We start from the raw sequence: 19,626 nt of genomic DNA, 5'->3' as shown, positions 1-19,626 counted from the left end.
CAGGGGTTTTTGAGTCATAGTCATAAGAATCGAGTGAGACCAGGGATGGACCAGGGATGCGAGTGAGACCAGGGATGGATAAAATACTGTAGATTTCATAAGGTCTGGAGATCATGGTCAAAAAATGTACATAAGTCAGAAGAGAACAAGCCAAAAAGTCAGACACCAGTAACAAAAGTCTAGGCAGATTGGTTACATGACTGCAGGAGATTACAGGTAAGAAGTAGTCAAAGAAATAAGGATGATAACATGGGCATCTATAGTATAATTGTTAATGAAGACCAGAAAGATTAAAAACTCAGTGAGTATCCATTCCTCGAGTATTTGAAAGTACAAATGTTGGCATGGTTTACGGAGAATAGAAAAACAAGCAACCAGAATTTGTTTGGTACAGCAGCTTTGTGAAGGAAGTCAGAATGACAGTGAGAAGAACTGTGTAAGTGAGCAGGTGGCCCTCAGCCATACGTCCATGTTTCAAAACGGAATTGTGGTCCTTATAAAGTACAAACATTACTATCCGTAATGTGACACAAATGGACTATAGCTGTGGACAGCATAATGTATGGCACTGAGCTTTAAATCTGTATCATAATGAAAATGTACGGCGCAGGTTAAAACTGGCTTCACAGACCTTTTGCCTTAATTTGCAGAACAGGGCTCAGAGTACCCCCATTCTCCCATTAGGAGTGTTTACCAGAGGTGGGACCTCCGAAATATTTATGCCAAAACCTATGGTATACGCCATTAAAATCTAAGATGGGAAAACTCCTTTAAGTTGTAATGTCTGTTATTAGCAGCTTTCCACAGGACTGCAGGTACACATGAAAATTAATCTTAGCGTTTTTCCAGATAGAGAAAATTGATGGCCTATCTTTATGATAGGCCATCGATATTTGATTAGTGGGGGTCAGACTTTCTTCAGCCCGCCGATTAGCTATTTTGAAAGGGCCGCGGTAATCGGGTGACCGTTGCTTCCCCTTCATTGCTCATACTGCTCAATACTGTCAAATGCTGACACACTTGTAGCGGTGGATAACAGTATTACAGCCTTCTCATTTTCACTTGTGTGTCAGCGTTTGACAGTATTGAGAATGAAAGTTAATGTGGGGGAAACAGCGCTCGCAGTGGCCCCTTCAAAACAGCGGATAGGTGGGGTGTCGAGAGTCAGGGCCCTTTTACATATGGCAATTATCGGGCAAACGTGCGTCACAGGGCAACGATCAGCCAATGAACGAGCAAACGCTGGTTTGTCGACTGATCGTATAATTTCTGCAGCCTAAAATAGTATCGTTCTCTGCAACACATCTCCCCGTGTAAACAGGAAGACGTGCTACCGACTTGATAGAAACGTATAAGGACGAGCAATCGCAGTAACGAGCGCAGATCAACGAGCTGTCTCGTTGATCGGTGCTTGTTTTCATGGCTCACGTCGGCCCGTGTAATAGGACCCTCAGACCCCAACTCATCAGATATTGATGGCCTATACTGAGGGTAGGCCAACTATTTTTTCTTTCTCCGGAAAAAACCCTATAACTCTATATAAGTTAAAGGGAATGGCTACTTTATAGTTAATAGAGCAAAACTGGCATCAAATTTATAGATATTTTATTCACTTATGTAAGTTTCCAATAATTAAGTAAATTAGTAAGATTACCAGACCCTGGTCCTGATCGAAACAAAGCGGACTGTTTTTTTAACTTTTATAGAGAAGTGCCTGTGCAAAATGCATCCATCCTAGAGCAGGAGAATTAATCACTCACGTTTGTTCATCACGTGACTGCTTCTTTCTCCACAAAGTCTGATCTAGAAATCACAGCATCTAGCGCATGTGCAGAATACATAAGTAAAATGCTTAAAAGTAAGAATCAAAAGTCCCCTAGTGGGACAAAAAAAATAAAAAGTTAAGAAAATATAATAAATGTAACAAAAAAAAGACAACAGAACAAACAGGTTTTTCAAAAACCAAGAGTAATAATTAAACCTGTTGAGTAATATTAACGTGTTACTTACCTCACAGAGGACTTACTTCCCCCTAAATAAAAATTGCTTAAAAAAGGGTTTACCTTTTTTTGCGTCCCTCCAAATAAAAATTTCTTAATTTGGGGTAGACCTACGAAAAACATGTATCACCTATCCACAGGGTAGGTGATAAATGTATTATCCGGGGGGGGGGCCACCACGGACGTCAATTTCCGCAATAGAATGGGCATGCAGCAGATTTGAAAATCTACAACATGCCCTGAATTCAGCAAAAACTCTATCCACATGTATTGAACTGTAAAATTATTATGTCTTTTTAGTGCGGAATCCACATAAAAAATCTGCATCATTTGAACTTACCCTAAAAAGTGGCTCTTTCCAAAGACAGCATGCATATCATCTTATTTTCTTTTATCCCTAAAGTAAAATAAACAGATACAAGGCTTAATGTACTGTAAATGTGATCAATTGATTTAAGTATTACCACAGTACAGACGTAGCAGAAGAAGATGGTCATTAAACTCTTTAGTGCTGCCTTGTTTGTGTATTAGTAAGGCTTCGTTCACATCTGAGTTTGAGGCTCTGTTAGAGGCCTCCAACGCAAAAATGGCCGACAATACTGGAAACAATAGCGCAGCATGCTGTTCTATTCTTTCCGGTGAAACCATGAACACCCAGACAGAAACCCAATGGAACCCATTAAAGTCTGATGGAGAAGAACAACTGAAAGTCGAATGCAGGTGTAAACAGCCTACAGTGTACTAAAAGGACAGATAATACATTGCTTTATTTCGCCGAGTTGTGCCAAATAACAAACACAGCTCTTCTACATCAGTATATGTTTTACTATTTAATTATACCAAAACAGTAAAAAACACTGTGCATAAAGGGTATGCAACTCATTGGGCTAGTCTTATAGGGGTTTTCCCAGCTTGGACATTTATGACATATCCACAGGACCTGTACCAATCTCTAGAATGGGGTCCCCTGACCACTGTCTTACCTTTTCCTGCTCTCTGGCCACAGACTGATGAGGTGGTCGGGAGTACAAAAATAGCTGAGCTACGTTGAAAGTAAATGGAAGTTATGGAAACAGCATAGAATGGCAAGTTACACTATTTCTGGTACTCGGAAAGTACGGAAACAGCCTTATTAACTGTGCTATGCGGTTTCCGGGACTTACAGAGGAGTTACAGAAACAGCGACGAGGCAGTGGCCAGGGAGCAGAGAGAGCAAGTTACATTAGGACTTTCATGGCATACCCTGTGGATATGCATTAAATGTCCAAGATGGGAAATACCCTTTAAAAGTTGTCTTTTCCGTATAAAAAAAAAAAAAATAAAATAAAAAAAACTTACATTTTTACCACATTAAAAGACTTGTTTTTGAAAAATGTCAGCAGAAAAGATGGCACCATCTACTTATGATATTGTTGGTGGGTGGATAATTCAGGAACCATGTATGACAGAGACATTAAGGGTATGTTCACACGGCCTATTTTCTGACGTTTTCGGGCCCTAAACGCCTGAAAAACGGCCGAAAAATCGGAAGCAGAACGCCTCCAAACATCTGCCCATTGATTTCAATGGGAAAAACGTTGTTCTGTTCCGACGGGCCGTTTTTTTACGCGGCTGTTATGAAAAGCGGTCGCGTAAAAAAAACGGCCGCGATAAAGAAGTGCACGTCACTTCTTGGGATGTTTCTGGAGCTGTTTTTCACAGACTATTTAAAACAGCTCCAAAAACGGCCGTAAAAAACGCAGCGAAAATCGCAAGTGGCTTAAAAAACGTCTGAAAATAAGGAGCTTTTTTCCCTTGAAAACAGCTCCGTATTTTCAGACATTTGAGTTTGTGTGAGAACATACGCTAAAAAGGTTGTCATGAGAAGTCGTTCATAAGAAGTTGTCATAATAAATTGATGGCTTATCCTCAGGATAGGCCATCAACATGTCATTGGTGGGGGGTCCGACTACCCACCGATCAGCTGTTTTGAAGGGGGTGCGTCGCCCGCATGAGTGCTTCTTTCCCCTCATTCTTTATTTCCTTGTACGGTGAATCGCTGACACACTTGAAGCGGCGGTTCACAGTATTACATCCTGGTTTGATTCACTTGAATAGGAGAAGGCTGTAATACTGTGATCCACAACTACAACTGTGCTTCGCGATTTACAGTAAGAGCAGATAAGAAATGAAAGGGAAGCAACTTAAATATTTTGTTTTCACACTTTCCCCCTTGTCTACACTTTCTCGTCCCTCAACTCAGTTTAAAAAACACTTGTGTGTCTCCAACAATCATCTGCTTCTCATTCCTTATCCTGGGTCTATGAATTGCTGTGGGAGAGTGGGGATTATTCTGAAAGTGTGCCGGATCCTTCCTTTATTGCTAGGTGGGAATCGGAGCTCAATGAAAACATTTGGTCTTGCCCATAAATCTACCATATCTGGAAGGTGTCAGGAGTGAAACTAGAAAATTATATCTTGCTGGTATAGGTATCCTGTTAATTTTCATAAGATTTCTTACATCATCCGATACCTGTTGAAATTGTCTTGCCAACAGAGGCGCTCATATACACATCTGGCGGGAATGCCCAATTTTCTCTTTATAATACTATATACAATACATGTAGTGGAATTACTGTCGCTCTTGCTGGAGGCTATTCCTAAAACAAAGAAAGAATTGCACCGTCATTTATTGGAGCTGCTAGGGACATCATCCAACGGTATTGGAAGTCGTGCTAGATCCTTCCAGAGTGGAATTTGGAGACTGATTAAACCGTATATTGCGCATGGAAGAAATAACTGCATTTGATTGACATGCGATCTTGGATTGTTGAATAACTACTACTACAAGGTTCTCGTGGGAGGTCTTCTTGCTTTTACTCCCCCCCCCCCCCATCACCCCCTTTTTGGTCTCTTCTTTTCTCCTTTCCTCTACTGGTTATTTGACTGCAGGTCAGCTCCTTTTAGGTACTAGGTGGGGCTTTTTTAACGGTGTCTAGATCGCAGTTATTTTTTTTTATTACGTTTTGTATTTTTATTTAAATGGACAATTGCTCTTCTTATGACTTTAATGTGGCATGGTCCCAATGAACCCTTCTTAGGTTTACTATTATTGATTGAAACTTAATAAAAATTAATTTACCATATCATTATCACACCAATCTTTAAGCAAATACTGAATTTTGTCCATAATATTTTTTTATTACAATTTCTTGCTCCCAGAAAAAAAAACATCTTGCCTTAATATTTTATCAGCTAACTACAAGCTTGTTGGGGGTTATAGAGATGTAGGTTGATTGGAACCCAGAGGTTAGCATAAAGCAGTTTTCAAATAGCTTAACCCCTTAAGGACGCAGCCTTGTTTTGGCCTTAAGGCTCAGAGCTCATTTTTGAAATCTGACATATTTCACTTTATGTGGTAATAACTTCGGAATGCTTAAACCTATAAAAGCGATTCAGAAAATTGTTTTCTCGTGAGACATTGAGCTTTATGTTCGTGGTAAAATTTGGTCGATATATTCAGTGTTTATTTGGGAAAAATTGCAAAATTTTGAGAAAATGTAGAAATGTTTTTAATTTTTCTGAATTTAAATGCATCTGCTTGTCTACTTTAGATTTGCATAGTTATTTGAACATTATTTTACTTTTCTTGGACGTTACAAGGCTTAGAACATAAACAGCAATTTCTCATATTTTTTATACAATTTCAAAAGCCTTTTTTTTTTTTTAAAGGTACCTGTTCAGTTCTGAAGTGACTGTGAGGCGCCTATGTATTAGAAACCCCCATAAAACACCCCATTTTAAACACTAGACCCCTCAAAGTATTCAAAACAGCATTTAGAAAGGTGTTTTTTTTTAACCCGTTAGGCATTTTACAGGAATTAAAGCAAAGTGGAGGTGAAATTTGCAAATTTCATTTTTCTTGCTGAATTTCAATTTTATTCCATTTCTTTCTGTAACACAGAAGGTTTCACCAGAGAAACACTACTAAATATGTATTGTCCAGATTCTGCAGTTTTTAGAAATGTCCCACATGTGGCTCTAGTGTGCTTGTGGACGAAAACACAAGCCTCAGTAGCAAAGGAGCACCTAGTGCATTTTGGGGCCTCTTTTTTATTAGAATATATTTTAGGCAGCATGCCAGGTTTGAAGAGGTGTTGAGGTGTCAAAACAGTAGGAATCCCCCAAATGTGACCTTTTGGAAACTACACCACTGAAGGAATTAATTTATGGTTGTGGTTACCGTTTTGACCCCACAGTTTGTTCATAGCACGTATTTGAATTGGGCTATGAAACGAAAAAAATGACATTTATTCCAATAAGATGTAATTTTTGATCAAAATTTCTTATTTTCACAGGGAACAATACCCCATTTTGTTGCCCAATTTGTCCTGAGTGCGGCAATACCCCACTTGTGGTGATAAAGTGCCGTTTGGGCCCATGGAAGGGCTCAGAAGGAAAGGACCACCATTTTGACTTTTTCCCTTCTTGCCAGTTTGGGGAACTTCTCCTGGAAAGTGTTGCCCTGGTACGATGTGTGTGGCCTCGCTTCCAGAAGTACTGGTTGCCCCCCTTCTTGGTCCCTAAAGATTAGGTTCTTGATAACCACCTCTTGAAATTCCGGGAAAGTTTCCATCTGGCCTGCACATCGACGTAGCACGTATGCATTGTACAATGCCATCTGTATGATGTGCACGGCCAGCTTCTTATACCACAACGCATGGCGCTGTAGGGCTTCAGGACTTGATCTGACAAGTCCACCCCTCCCATGTACCTATTGTAGTCCAGGATGCAGTCTGGTTTGGGGGTCTCTGTACTGGTACCTCGTAAAGGTACATGGGTACGGGTGTGGCAAAGATATTGTCGTCAATACAAGGACATCTCTCTTGTCCTTGTACTTGACACACAATATGTTGCTGCTAGAATGTGCCCTGCTCTCACCCCTTCTGAGTGGTTGCCCGAGCAGAGTCTTAGGGAGGCCTCTCATATTTCTTCTAGCAGTGCCGCCAGCTGCAATCCTTCTGGAAACGAGGCACTTGAGGAGTGGGACGCTGGTATAAAAATTATCTAGGTAGAGGTGGTAATCTTGGTCCAGCAGTGGGTGCACCAAATCCCACACAATTTGTGCATGAACTCTCAGTAAGGGGGGCATTCTGGGGGCTGAATACTGCAGTCCTTCCCTTCATATATCCTAAATTTGTACGTATACCCTGATGCACTCTCACACAGCTTATACATCTTCACGCCATACCTTGCCCTCTTACCCGACAGGTACTGGCGGAATTGAAGCCTCCATTTAAAATGTACCAGGGACTCATCAACAGAAATACACTTCTCAGGGGTGTATACTTGGGCAAACCAAGCACTGAAATGGTCTAATAGGGGTCTCAGTTTATACAAATGGTCCAAACTGGGGTCATCTCGGGGTGGGCACTGCTCATTATCAGTATAATGTAAGAAGCGAAGTATTGCCTCATAACGCATCCTGGACATACGGTGCATCGGGGTGTGGTATAAGATGTCTATGCTCCAGTAGGTCCTAATGTACGACTTTTTCAGAAGCCCCATGTTCGAGTGAAGTCCACAGAACTTGCCCAACTCGGCTGCGTCTACAGGGGTCCACCTGTGGGATTGGGCATAAAATGATGTGGGGTTCTTATAATATACTGTTGGGCATATAAATTTGTCTGGGAGACCATATGCTCTATAAAGTCATTAGTGGAGAAGAAAAGTCCATTTCACTGAGCCCTGCTGTATTAAATTTGATACCTGCGCTGCCCGTGTACTCGGGGATTTGGGGCTCATAAATGATTGGTGTGGGGGTCCAAATGGGGTCACTTCGCTATGAGGCTTCAACTGCGGCGGGGTCATTTCGCTCAAGGGTTTCAACTGTAGTGGTGGTCCTGGGGCGTCTCCTAGGGGGTTCCTCCTCTTCATCACTGGATGAGGAGGTGCATAAATAAAACAGTCACCATCCGACGAGTCTGTGTCGGAGGCAAGAAATGAATATGCCTCTTCGGCAGTAAAATGTCAGTTGGGACATGTTTGTTTGCTTCCCTAACTAGGAGCAATAGGCTGCTACCTAAACCAGACAAACAATTGGTGTTTATGTAGAACGAGTGAGATTCCCTGAGACGAAGGGCTTATTCAGACGAACGTAAAATACGTCCATGCAACGCGCGTGATTTTCACGCGCCTCGCACGGACCTATGTCAGTCTATGGGGCCGTGCAGACAGTCAGTGATTTTTGCGCAGCGTGAGTCCGCTGCGTAAAACTCACGACATGTCCGTTCTTTGTGCGTATTTCGCGCATCACGCACAAATTGAAGTCAATGGGTGCGTGAAAATCACCCGCACCACATAGAAGCACTTCCGTGGGACGCGCGTGACTCGCGCAACAGCAGTGAAAGGTATGAATGAAAACAGAAAAGCACCACGTGCTTTTCGGTTTACAAACATCCAGAGTGTCACCATGATGGCGGCTGCGCGAAAAGCACGCAGCCGCGCATCATATGGTGATGACACACAGAGCTGTTAAGTGCCTTTTGCGCACACAAAATGCTGCGTTTTTTGCGTGTGCAAAACGCACACGCTCGTGTGAATTCGGCCTAAACCTAACTAGGGCGAGGGTTTCTAACACTAAACCTAACTAGATTTTATTTGAACTTCCCTGAGACTAAATCTAACTACGGCGACTATTCCCTGAAACTAAACCTAACTAGATTATTCTAAGCTTCCCCGACGCTAAACCTAACCACGGTGATGGACCCCTAGCGCTAGATCTAACCACGGTGACTGATTCAGGAAGCTAAACCTAACTACACTTTTTGACGGCTCCCTGACACCAACTAACCTTAATACTAAACTAACCAGTTAAATTGTCTAAACTAACTATTTTTTTATAACATTTTTATATATTTTTTATTTTATATATTTTATAAAGAAAAAAAAAAGAAAAAAAAATAATAATCCCCGAGGACCAAGAAATTCGTCCTGAAGACTAAGAAGTGATCAGTGATAAGAGATCACGGACCAAAAATGTGGGGGGAACACAAGGAGGAAGGGTACAGGAGTGGGTAGTGGATGGGGGAGGTGGGAAACAAATAAGCAAAAATAAATAAATTTGCTCTTCTCTCTCTATTCTCACAACCGCTCTGAACGCCTCGCTATCTCCAACAGAAGTGTTCAGTGCGGTTGCAGCAGGATGTGATGTCAGGGAGAGGAAGTGAAGTGACCGATCACCGCTATTTGACAGTTCATCACTGACTGACCAATAGCGGCGATCGAGGAGGCGGGACCATCACGACAGCAGCTGTCACAGCACGTGAATGCGCCGGCGGAAAAAGGCGATGCATTCTTCTCGTGACGTACTATTCGGTCACTGAGCGCGAACGGTGCGGAATGGTACGTCACTGAGCGCGAAGGGGTTAAAGATCATATAATAAAAAAGGGACAGCAGTGACGAGCAGCATTTGATTATGATTGGTCACCCAGGGCAGTGGGCATCTATTTATTTATATGTCCCCTTATATTTAGTGCACATTTTGATGAGGAGTCTGTATCAAGTAGACAATAGGGCCTGATGAGTTACATAAGCTTATAAGTATTGTATGGATCATTTAAAGGAAAAATAAAAATTTACCATTGTAATTACTGAATATGTTTCTTTAATCCGTTTTCTAGGCAATTGAAGACTATGTTAGGGCTAGCAACAAGCGCAGAGGCTGACAATGCCAGAGTTGCTGTCACCCACCAGTCTGTAAAAAATGCTAGTGTGTATTGATGCTACAACCAATTTCACAACCAATAATTCACCCATGGAGAAGTGCCATTTATAACCTATGTGTTTAGTAAACACAGATTTTTATACAAGTGTACATATACAACCAAGAATAACAGACATATTCTACAGTGAACTATTGGTGAAGGTAGGTAGAGTCTCTTAGCCGACATATAAACAGCCATGTAGTGATCGGTGTAGCAGAAAAAAAGGAATTATTTGATATAAGAATGGACCAAATCCTTTAATTTGAATGGTTTAGGTTTGCACAGGATTAATTGTGATGGTCCTTAGTGGAGTCCCTCCAAACTTTCCTAAAACTTTCCCCCCAAAAAATAACGCTCTCAAATACAACCCACAGTAATTTCTATCAGATAGACACAATGATGGATAATCATTAGAGTGTTTTGGGCGGTCGCCCGGGTACCGAGGCTCCCGGGGGGCCCACAGCCGACCCAAAGCACAATGCAGTTGTCATGTTTTTGCCGCGAATCACGACAAAACTACATTGTGTATGTCCTGCAAAAGGACCTTCAGACATAAAAGGTCACTTGACCTTATCTCTGCAATTCTTGTTACTGTTTAGAGACCTGCTGGTCACATGACCACATGTCCTTGAACAGCAGCAAGACTCCACAGAGAAGACCGAGGTGAGCGGCTAGGTACGTATAAGGGGATGCATTTGTTTAAGGGGTCTGGATTTAGGAGGTCTGGTCTGGGGTCTGTATTAGTTTATGGGGTCTGGCGTCTGTATATGTCTGGGGTTCATATTTAGGGGTCTGGTGTCTATTAGTTTATGGTGTCTGTATTTAGGGGGCCTAGTGTGGGGTCTGTATTAGTTTTGGGGTCTTTATTTAGGGGTCTGGTCTTGGGTCTGTATTAGTTTAGGGGGAATGGTCTGGGGTCTATATTACCTTAGGGAGTCAGCTCTGAGGTCATTATTAGTGTAGGGGGGGGGTCAGGTCTGGTGTCTGTTTTTAGGGCTGTGGTCCGAGGTCTGTATTTATTTAGGGTGCTTTTTCTTCGGTCTGTATTTATTTAAGGTGGTCTGGCCTGGGGACTGCAATAGTTTTAGAAGGTCTGGGGTCTGTATGTATTCTAGGACTTGGTCTGGGGTCTGAATTTATTATGAGGACAAGGGGGTGTCTGGGCACGTGGATAGGTAATCAGTATGAAAAAACAGTCTGTGCCTGGACAACCCCTTTAATGTATGGGCCTGGGAATTGGTGTCTGAATTATAGTGTTTTTAGAGGCTGGAAATGGTTGCAGAAGCGAGGGGCAAAGATTTCTTATCAGGAGAAGTTACCATAACGGTCTGTGTCAGAGGGAGAAGAAAAAGAGAATGACTCCAATCAGAGAAGACGTCACTTGTGAGTCACTGGATCTAGAGAGGATCTGTCACCTTTCCTGACTTGTCTGTAGTAGGCAATTATTGTATTCCACATAAAGTCTGTGTGTATCCAGGTCTAATATACAAATGCGTGTTACCATTTCCGTTTTCAAGAGGATGTGTCCCTACACAGTGTGATACTGTCAGCGATGGTTGGAGACTGCCAGTATGTAGGGACACAGCCCTTTGACAAGGAGAATCGTACACCCATTTGTCAATGCTCGCACAAAGGTGGTGTTTACTATTAACACGGCGGAGCGGAAGGGGGGGTCCAAGTTTGTGGAACAGCCCTGGGTCTATGGTCTACTTAATCCGCCACTGGATGGACAGAAGGATTTTTACCTCCTATTAGTCATAAATTAGAATTATGACTGTTACAATAACACTTGAATCTATCTGTAAGAAAAATTACACATACAATTTGGATTAATCAAATACAATTTACGGTCATGTTGAACAAGAACTGCAACCCTTGGGAACCTGAATGTATTCAGACCTTGTGGTTGAGGTGCGGTTAAAACCAGATCAAAAACTGTAATTTTCAATGCAGTTGTAGTTTCTACATGTGAAAATATTAAATAAATGTGTTTCACCTATAAAAACCTACAACTGCATAAAAAACATTTAAAAAAAAAATATTTTGCATATACTGTATGTCTGGAGCACTTCCTGGCTATATATATCATTCCTGTGCAGGAGCTTATACCATGAAAGTTTGGAATAGATAGAAAATTTGTTTGGAATCCCATAATGAGCAACTGACCTTGTAAGGAAAGTTCATTGTATTAGTCCACTGATGGCCAAATACTGCAGTAGATTGCAAGCTACTAGTAGAACTAGGTACAGGGACTAGTAGATCTTCATGGTAGGCCACCAGGCCTGTGGGAAGTGTGAAAACTTCACCCTCATAAGTTAAAGTGTCAGTGAACCTGCCAGCATCATTTTTCTAGTCAAATACTCATTGATGAATCATATATGGATTGATGAGGTTTGAGTAGTGCTATCTGACCCCCCCCCCCCCCCCACGGCTAATATGTACTTTAGTGCAGGGAAAAGGGAAGAAGCAGCAGGTTTATGCATAAAGAAGTCATGGTTGTGGAGCAAATGCAGTAAATACCGAACGATGGCTACAATCACCATTATGGGGGAAGTAATTAATCTAAAACGGGCATGCAAAAAATTTGCCACATTTGCTTGAGCCATTGTAGATCACCTTTCTAAGGCTCTACAGATAGTGGTTTATAGGAAAATATTTTTATTAGACCCAAAAAAAATGTGTGTACACTACTGGTCAAAAGTTATAGAACACCTACATTTTTCCAGTTATTTTTGACATTAACAGTTCTAGTACAGCAAATAACCTGAAATGGTTCAAAGGTTCAAAAGTCTGTCTTACAGAGGAATTGCCAAAAAAGGCAAGGTGACAGTCAGTACAGTTTCCTATACCATCAAAAGGCACTTGGAAACTGGTCTAAACTCTGACAGGAGGAGGTCTGGCAGAACAAAGGCCACTACAAGATCAGATGACAAGTTTTTGAGAGTCAACAGTTTGTGTGATCAGCGCCTCACAGCACAAAATCTTTAAGCCCAGCTTAATGCAGCACATAAAAAAACAACAAGTTTCCATTTCAACTGTGAAGAGAAGACTTCTATCTGCAAGTTTGACAGGTCGAGTATCAGTAAGAAAGCCACTGCTACAATTGCAAAAAAAGAAAAAAAGAAAGGGACTTGCCTGGGCCAAGCAGCGTCTCCAGTGGACTACTGAAGCGTAGAAGAAGGTATTATGGACTGATGAATCAAAATTTGACATGTTTGGTACCTCTCGCAGTGTTTTTGTACATCGTTGAGTACGTGAAAGGATGTTTCCTCAGTGTGTGACACCAACTGCCAAACATAGAGGAGGGAGCATGACAGTCTAGGGCAGGGGTGGGCAAACTTTTTGACTCGCGGGCCACAATGGGTTCTAAAATTTGACAGAGGGGCCGGGCCAGGAGCATTTGGAGGGAGTGTTTGGGCCGGATATACTAAAGCATTAAATGTAGTGTGTGCAAACCTCATAGCACAGTAAGAACACTACAACCCAATTTATTAACTGTCTTTCAAATGTGAAAAATAGCCCTTATCAGTTAATAAATTTGTCTCAAGGAATATGCAAGATATGGCATTTACATACTATTTCGCAGATACTGGGAGGAGGAAATGTAAATAGATTAAAATAACATACGCACTGTGATTTATCAAGAAAAAAGTTCTGTTGACTCTGTAAATTAGCTGCCAACCTCTGAGCAGTAGCCGCCCGTTCTTGTGTTGACTGCTTGCTAGCATAGTTTGCATGCTTCGTGGCAAAGTGACGGCTGATATTGTACTCTTTGAAAACCGAAGGGCTTAATGGTGACGTGAAACGAAGTGAAATAAAGAGAAATACGCGCCACATTAACCCCTTAATGACCGGGCCATTTTGCACGTTAATGACCAAGGATTATTTTTTGTTTTTCCACGGTCGCATTCCAAGAGTCGTAACTCTTTTTTTATTCTGTCGACATAGCTGTATAAGGGCTTGTTTTTTCCGGGACGAGTTGTATTTTGTAATTGTACCATTTTTAGATGCTTATAACATATTGATTAACTTTTATTAACTTTATTTTAGGAGAGAATTGAAAATAAGCAGCTATTCCAGCATTAATTTTCACGTTATAAATTTACGCCGTTTACTATGCAGCGTAAATAACATGTTAACTTTATTCTAAGGGTCGGCACGATTACGGGGATACCAAATGTGTAAAGGTTTTATATGTTTTTTCTACGTTTGCACAATAAAAACCCTTTTAGAAAAAAATTACTTGTTTTTGCATCGCCGCGTTCCAAGAGGCGTAATTTTTTTATTTTTCCGTCGATGTGGCCGTACGTGGGATTGATTTTTGCGGGACAATGTGTAGTTTTCATTAGTACTATTTTGGGGTACATAGGACTTATAGATGAACTTTTATTTTATTTTTTATGGGGGGAATGGGAGAAAAGAGAGAATTTTGCCGTGGTTTTTTGCGTTTTCTTTGGACGCCGTTCATCCGGCGGTTTAATTAATGTGTTCATTTTATTGGTCAAGTTGTTACGATCGCGGGGATACCATATATGTGTATGTGTGATTTGTTTTGACCGTTTTATTAAATAAAACCACTTTTTGGGGCAAAAAAGTAGTTTTATTTGACTTTGACTGTAATTTTTTTTATTTTTTTTTTCACAAACTTTATTTAACGGTTTTACTTTTTTTTTTTTAGTCCCACCAGGGGACTTCACTATGCGATGTGCCGATCGCATATATAATGCTTTGGTATACTTCGTATACCAAAGCATTATTGCCTGTCAGTGTAAAACTGACAGGCAACCTGTTAGGTCATGCCTCTGGCATCGCCTAACAGGCAGATGCTGAAGACAGACCTGGGGGTCTTTGTTAGACCCCCGGCTGTCATGGAAACCCGACGGCGACCCGCGATTTGTTTGCGGGGGCGCCGATCGGGAGACAGAGGGAGTTCCCCCCTCTGTCAAACACATTAAATGCCGCTGTCACTGTTGACAGCGGCATTTAATGGTTTAAACTGCCGGAATCGGCGCGTGCTTCGATTCCGGCAGTTGCAGCAGGAGCCAGGCTGTGTATAACAGCCGTGCTCCTGCCGCTGATCGCGTGGGTAAACTGTCAGTACCCGCGCCATCACAGGACGGATATATCCGTCCTCCTGCGCGAACTAGCAGCTGCTGAGGACGGATATATCCGTCCTTCGGCGTTAAGGGGTTAACAACGGTCAATGTGTTTTGAGTGCGCCATCTATTGGGAAAACGTGGGCATTGCAGGGAAAGGGGAAAAAAAAGGAGGTTTTTACTATTATTTGGAAAAGTTCGGCGGGCCGGATTAAAAAGCCTAACGGGCCGTATGTGGCCCGCGGGCCGTAGTTTGCCCATGTCTGGTCTAGGGCACTTTTTCTGGATCTAGAGATGTCGACTTGCACAGGGTTACTGGCATACTGGACAAAAAGGGCTACCACAGCATTCTGATGCGCCATGAAATACCCTCTGGTGTACGCCTACTTGGTCAGGGGCTTATATTACAGCAAGACAATGATCCAAAGCATACTTCTAGGTTATGTCAGAACTACCCAAGACGACAAGAAGCAGCTGGTAGGCTTCAAAAACTGGAATGGCCTGCACAGTCTCCAGACTTAAACCCCATTGAGCTTGTTTGGGATGAACTGGACAGAAGGGTGAAAGCAAAGCAACCTACAAGTGCAGCACATTGTAGGCACTTTTGCAAAAATGTTGGGAAGAAATTTCGGAACAATATCTGAATGTAATTGTAGAACGAATGCCTCGGTTGTGTAAAGCGGTTGTGTAAAGCTGGATACTTTGAGTCAACAATCTACATTTAATTTGTTGAAACAAAGTTAATTCATTATTTTTATTCATCTTAACTGGTTTATTTCTTCTATGCTTTCATTTCAAAGTACATTTGAGACATTAAACTGTGTAAATATCAATAAAGGACTGGAAAAATTGAGGCGTTCTAAACCGTTTGACCGGTAGTGTATATATAGCATCAAATCACTGCACGTCTTTATGTACTGAAGTATTTTACAACAAGAAAAATAGCCAGCAAAACATTTGTTAAATAGAACTTTGATTTAGTCTTGTGCTATAAGGGCTTTTTAAATGAACGGATGAATGAGCTTCATTGATGCTCATATATTCGTTTTACATACGTGTAATATGGGTCCACTGGATCCCAGCAGAGGGAACAACATTCTGAAAGGAAAGGTTAGGAATGGTTTCCTTTTCCCTATGGTGGGATCTCTTTCTGGTTTTGGTTAAAAAATATGGATTACAAATCAGACCCTTATTATTACACTTATTTAAGTGAGGCCTTGGCCTCAGACCAATGTGTCGCTGACCATTGATTTAACATTAGCAATAAAAAACTATGACACGTGATCACACATTGAGTTCTGATACTTGCCAACACTTGGTCACTTGCATAAAAGCCTTATGTCACTTCCATTATAAAACACATGTCCAGCATTAGAACTGCTCTATTAATCTGGTGTATATTCATCTATACAAGATAGTTCTTTCTTTGGCTAGAAGCAAGCAGCAGCATTGCTTACTTACTTAATATTCTGTGTTTGTATCACTCGTCCATTTTCCTCAGCAGGCACCGTATTGTGTATCTCTAATTACAATCAAACGGCTGGCTCCATTTTGCAGGCATCACAGAATACCTAGTCAGAAGATTGCGCTTTGTGTGATTGATTTTATTATTTTTCTCTCCTTATTAACCCCTCATCTGCCATCAGAAAGAAGATTCATGATCTACAACATTCTTAATTCCATTAACTGGCTTGTGGTTTAATACACTGCTCTTTCCTTTGCTATTATGGTAAAGTCTTAAACGAGAATAGCTTTTCTGCTAAGTGGTAGATGGACCTTTTGTTCAAAAAACACTTTTACTTAGGAGTCCTTCAAAGAGTGCCGACTGCCAATATAATCTTCACTTCTGTACAAAATCAGTATTCATTAACACCAGTCACTGCCTCAATAGAATTCACCATATAATTTCACTATGTCGTGCTTGCACAAAGATACACTAGGGCCAATTTCTTGGAATGCTAATTGACCTACCAGAAAAAAATTATTTTGGTCTATGTGGAAACAAGAATGCACATAAAAGTATGAGGAGAACCGATTACATCCTGTGGCAGAGAGTTCCATAGTCTCACTGCTGTTACAGAAAAGAATCCATGTCTATGATCATGGTGAAACAGTCTTTCTTCTACATGTAGAGGTTGCCCCCTTGTCATGGTTACAGGCCTAAGTACAAAAAGATCATTAGACAGATCTCTCTATACTGTCCATTAATATATTTGTACATATTAGATTGCCATAAGCCATGTTTTGTTGAAACTGAATAACACCTGTCCATATGGCATATTAGGGCACATGGATGTCATAGAGGGGGTTCCCCTGTTCGGGACCCCCTCTGTGTACCAGAATGGAGAGCCGCTGTGAAAGAGTGGCTTCTAACCTGACAGACCTGGCATGTCCATGCATTATATAGACGGCTAGTCACTTGAATGGCCGGCATGTAATGCTACATTTCATATGGCTGGCCGTGACTTCACCTGGCGAGTAATGAAGCAGGACCTGCAATGATCAACTGATCGCCAGGTTTTCTTCATGAGGCAACTCCTTTATATGCTAAATCAATTATATTATTTTCCACTTATTTTTCTGCTTATTTTCATTTAAAAAAAAAATTAAAAATAAAAAGATATTTACAAAGTATGGTACATCAAAAAAAGAAAACCAAATATTTTTTGCTTCACGTGAATTCACGTTAAATGACTGATCACCACATGCAAGATGTATGTGATTCATATGGCAAAAATTGGATCTATGAAAATGTTAGTTTAAGACATATTTAAAGTAAGTTGGCAAATGATTTTTAAAAAGGTGGAAATCCCTTTAACACAATATATTTTCAGAAGTAAGCTGCCGATATCGCAGACTATTTACTCAGATTGTACAAGGGCCTGTACACCTGGTTCAAATATTTTTATTTTGTCACAGAAAAAAGATAAAAAAAACTAGATACATTTTGTATTGATCCACAGAATAAAGGCCTTGTTCACACGGTGCTAAAAAAAAAAACATATGACGTGTAAATGTGTCAAAAACGCTAGCATTTTTGTAAAGCGCTTTTTAAACTACAGGCGTATTTGAAGTGCTTTCGTCACTTTTTTTTATTGCTTTTGTGGGCACGTAATTAGAACTTGCACTGATTATAGGAATTAGCCGCGTTTCAGCGCATTTTACACGCCAAAGAATTTTCCCGACGCTTTTTAAGCACATCCGCAAAAAACGCGTCGTACGCACTAGCGGCACACTTCGCATTAATTTCAATGGAAAGCTTAAATCATGTGTCTCACGACGCGTTCTTCGGCTCATTTTACGCTGAAAAACGTGTCAGATACACGCCGTGTGAACAGGGCCTAACATGTTATTTTTTTACGTGACGCGTTTAAACACATGCGTAAAAACCGCATCGTATGTACTAACGGTGCGCTTTCCCATTGATGTCAATCGGAGGCTTAAATCATGTGTCTGACGACGCAGCAGATACATGCCGTGTGAACAGGGCCTTATTTTTACTGCTTGATGAATACCATAAAAACAAAACTCAAAAAGGTATTGCATTTTTTTTTTCCCATCCACCTGACAAAATAATTTTTTAAAGTTTCCTACTACACTATATTGTACATTAAATGGTCGTATTAAAAATTAAATCTTGTCCCGCAAAAAAGAAAAAGGCCCTCATACGGCCATGTAGATGAAAAAAATTAAAAGTTATAGCTTTCAAAAGGCAGGAAGGAAACAACGAAAGTGGAAAAATAAAGAATGGCTATGGTAGGAACGAGTTAAGCCTCATGCACAAGGCCGTAGCCGTGTGCACAACCCGTGAATACGGCACGGGTGGCCGTGGAGCGTCATCTGCGGGCTATCCGCAAATCGCAGACCGCGCACACATTGATTTCAGTGAGCCCGTGAAAACCACAGTCGTGTGCGTGGGCCCATAGAAATGAATGGGTTCACAATTCATCCGGATTTTTGCGGATGAATTGCGGACGCAAAAACACGTTCATGTGCATGGGGCTTTAAGGTTGCATTCCGAATATAAATAATTCCCATCATACACCTTGCACTACTTAACATTACAAAATACAGATTTTTGGTACATTTCGCCAGGCTGCAGATTACATAACATTTGGGTTATTTAAATTATTCCTGCTTCAGAAAGATCAGTGTTTTTGAGCCTCCAATTTCGCTTTGAAAGAATCCCAGAAATCAACATGTTAAGTTCATGAGACATTCATGTCTTTGTTCTTCAGAATTTCCTGTTCCTGACATTTACCCAAAACCACTAACATTAATGCGTTTGGCCCAAAACCAGACAGAAAAGTGACACAATAGTAATTAACCTAGCATGGTCCATTTGGCATATAGAGCAATCATTACATAAAATAATAAAAGAAGTGGCAGCATCAACAACCTATCATGGGAAGTTGTTCAGACTAGATTAAACTTTTGCAAAAACAGAGGATTGAAAACTAAAGAAATTGCATGACATCAATAGCGTGTTTAGTATTTACTTTCAGGACTAGGCAGCCATCTTAAAACAGCCTAACAATCATCCATGCTTTCTCTATGAATGTGAACTATATGGTCAAAAGTATGTGGATATTTAATTAAAAAAACAATCGGGGTTAAAAAGGAGTTAAGTACCCTTTTGCAGCTAGAACAGCCTCCACTCTTCTTGGAAGGCTTTCCACAAAATTTTAAAACATCTCTGTGAGAATATTTGCTCTTTCAGCCCAACGAGAATTTGTGAGGTCAGGAACTGATATTGGACAAGTGGATCTGGCTCACAATTGGTG

At 40.9% G+C, this 19,626-nt stretch overlaps 1 protein-coding gene across 5 annotated transcripts in view; it reads right to left on the bottom strand.

Annotated features, from left to right (window-relative positions):
• Positions 1–19,626, bottom strand: part of PSD (pleckstrin and Sec7 domain containing) — a 321,618-nt gene that overhangs the window by 264,071 nt on the left and 37,921 nt on the right. For 4 of the 5 annotated variants that reach the window (XM_075841603.1, XM_075841606.1, XM_075841607.1 and 1 more), the window contains exon 2: positions 2,341–2,397. The exons of the other annotated variant lie outside the window; for it this stretch is intronic. The gene's annotated coding sequence lies outside the window, so the exon portion shown is untranslated. The remainder of the gene's footprint in view (positions 1–2,340; positions 2,398–19,626) is intronic. 5 annotated transcript variants of the gene reach the window in all.

This window comes from Rhinoderma darwinii, chromosome 11, assembly GCF_050947455.1.
Source record: "Rhinoderma darwinii isolate aRhiDar2 chromosome 11, aRhiDar2.hap1, whole genome shotgun sequence".
Lineage (NCBI taxonomy): Eukaryota > Metazoa > Chordata > Amphibia > Anura > Rhinodermatidae > Rhinoderma > Rhinoderma darwinii.
Note: the sequence above shows the minus strand (reverse complement) of the source record. Positions and strands in the feature narration are given on the sequence as shown.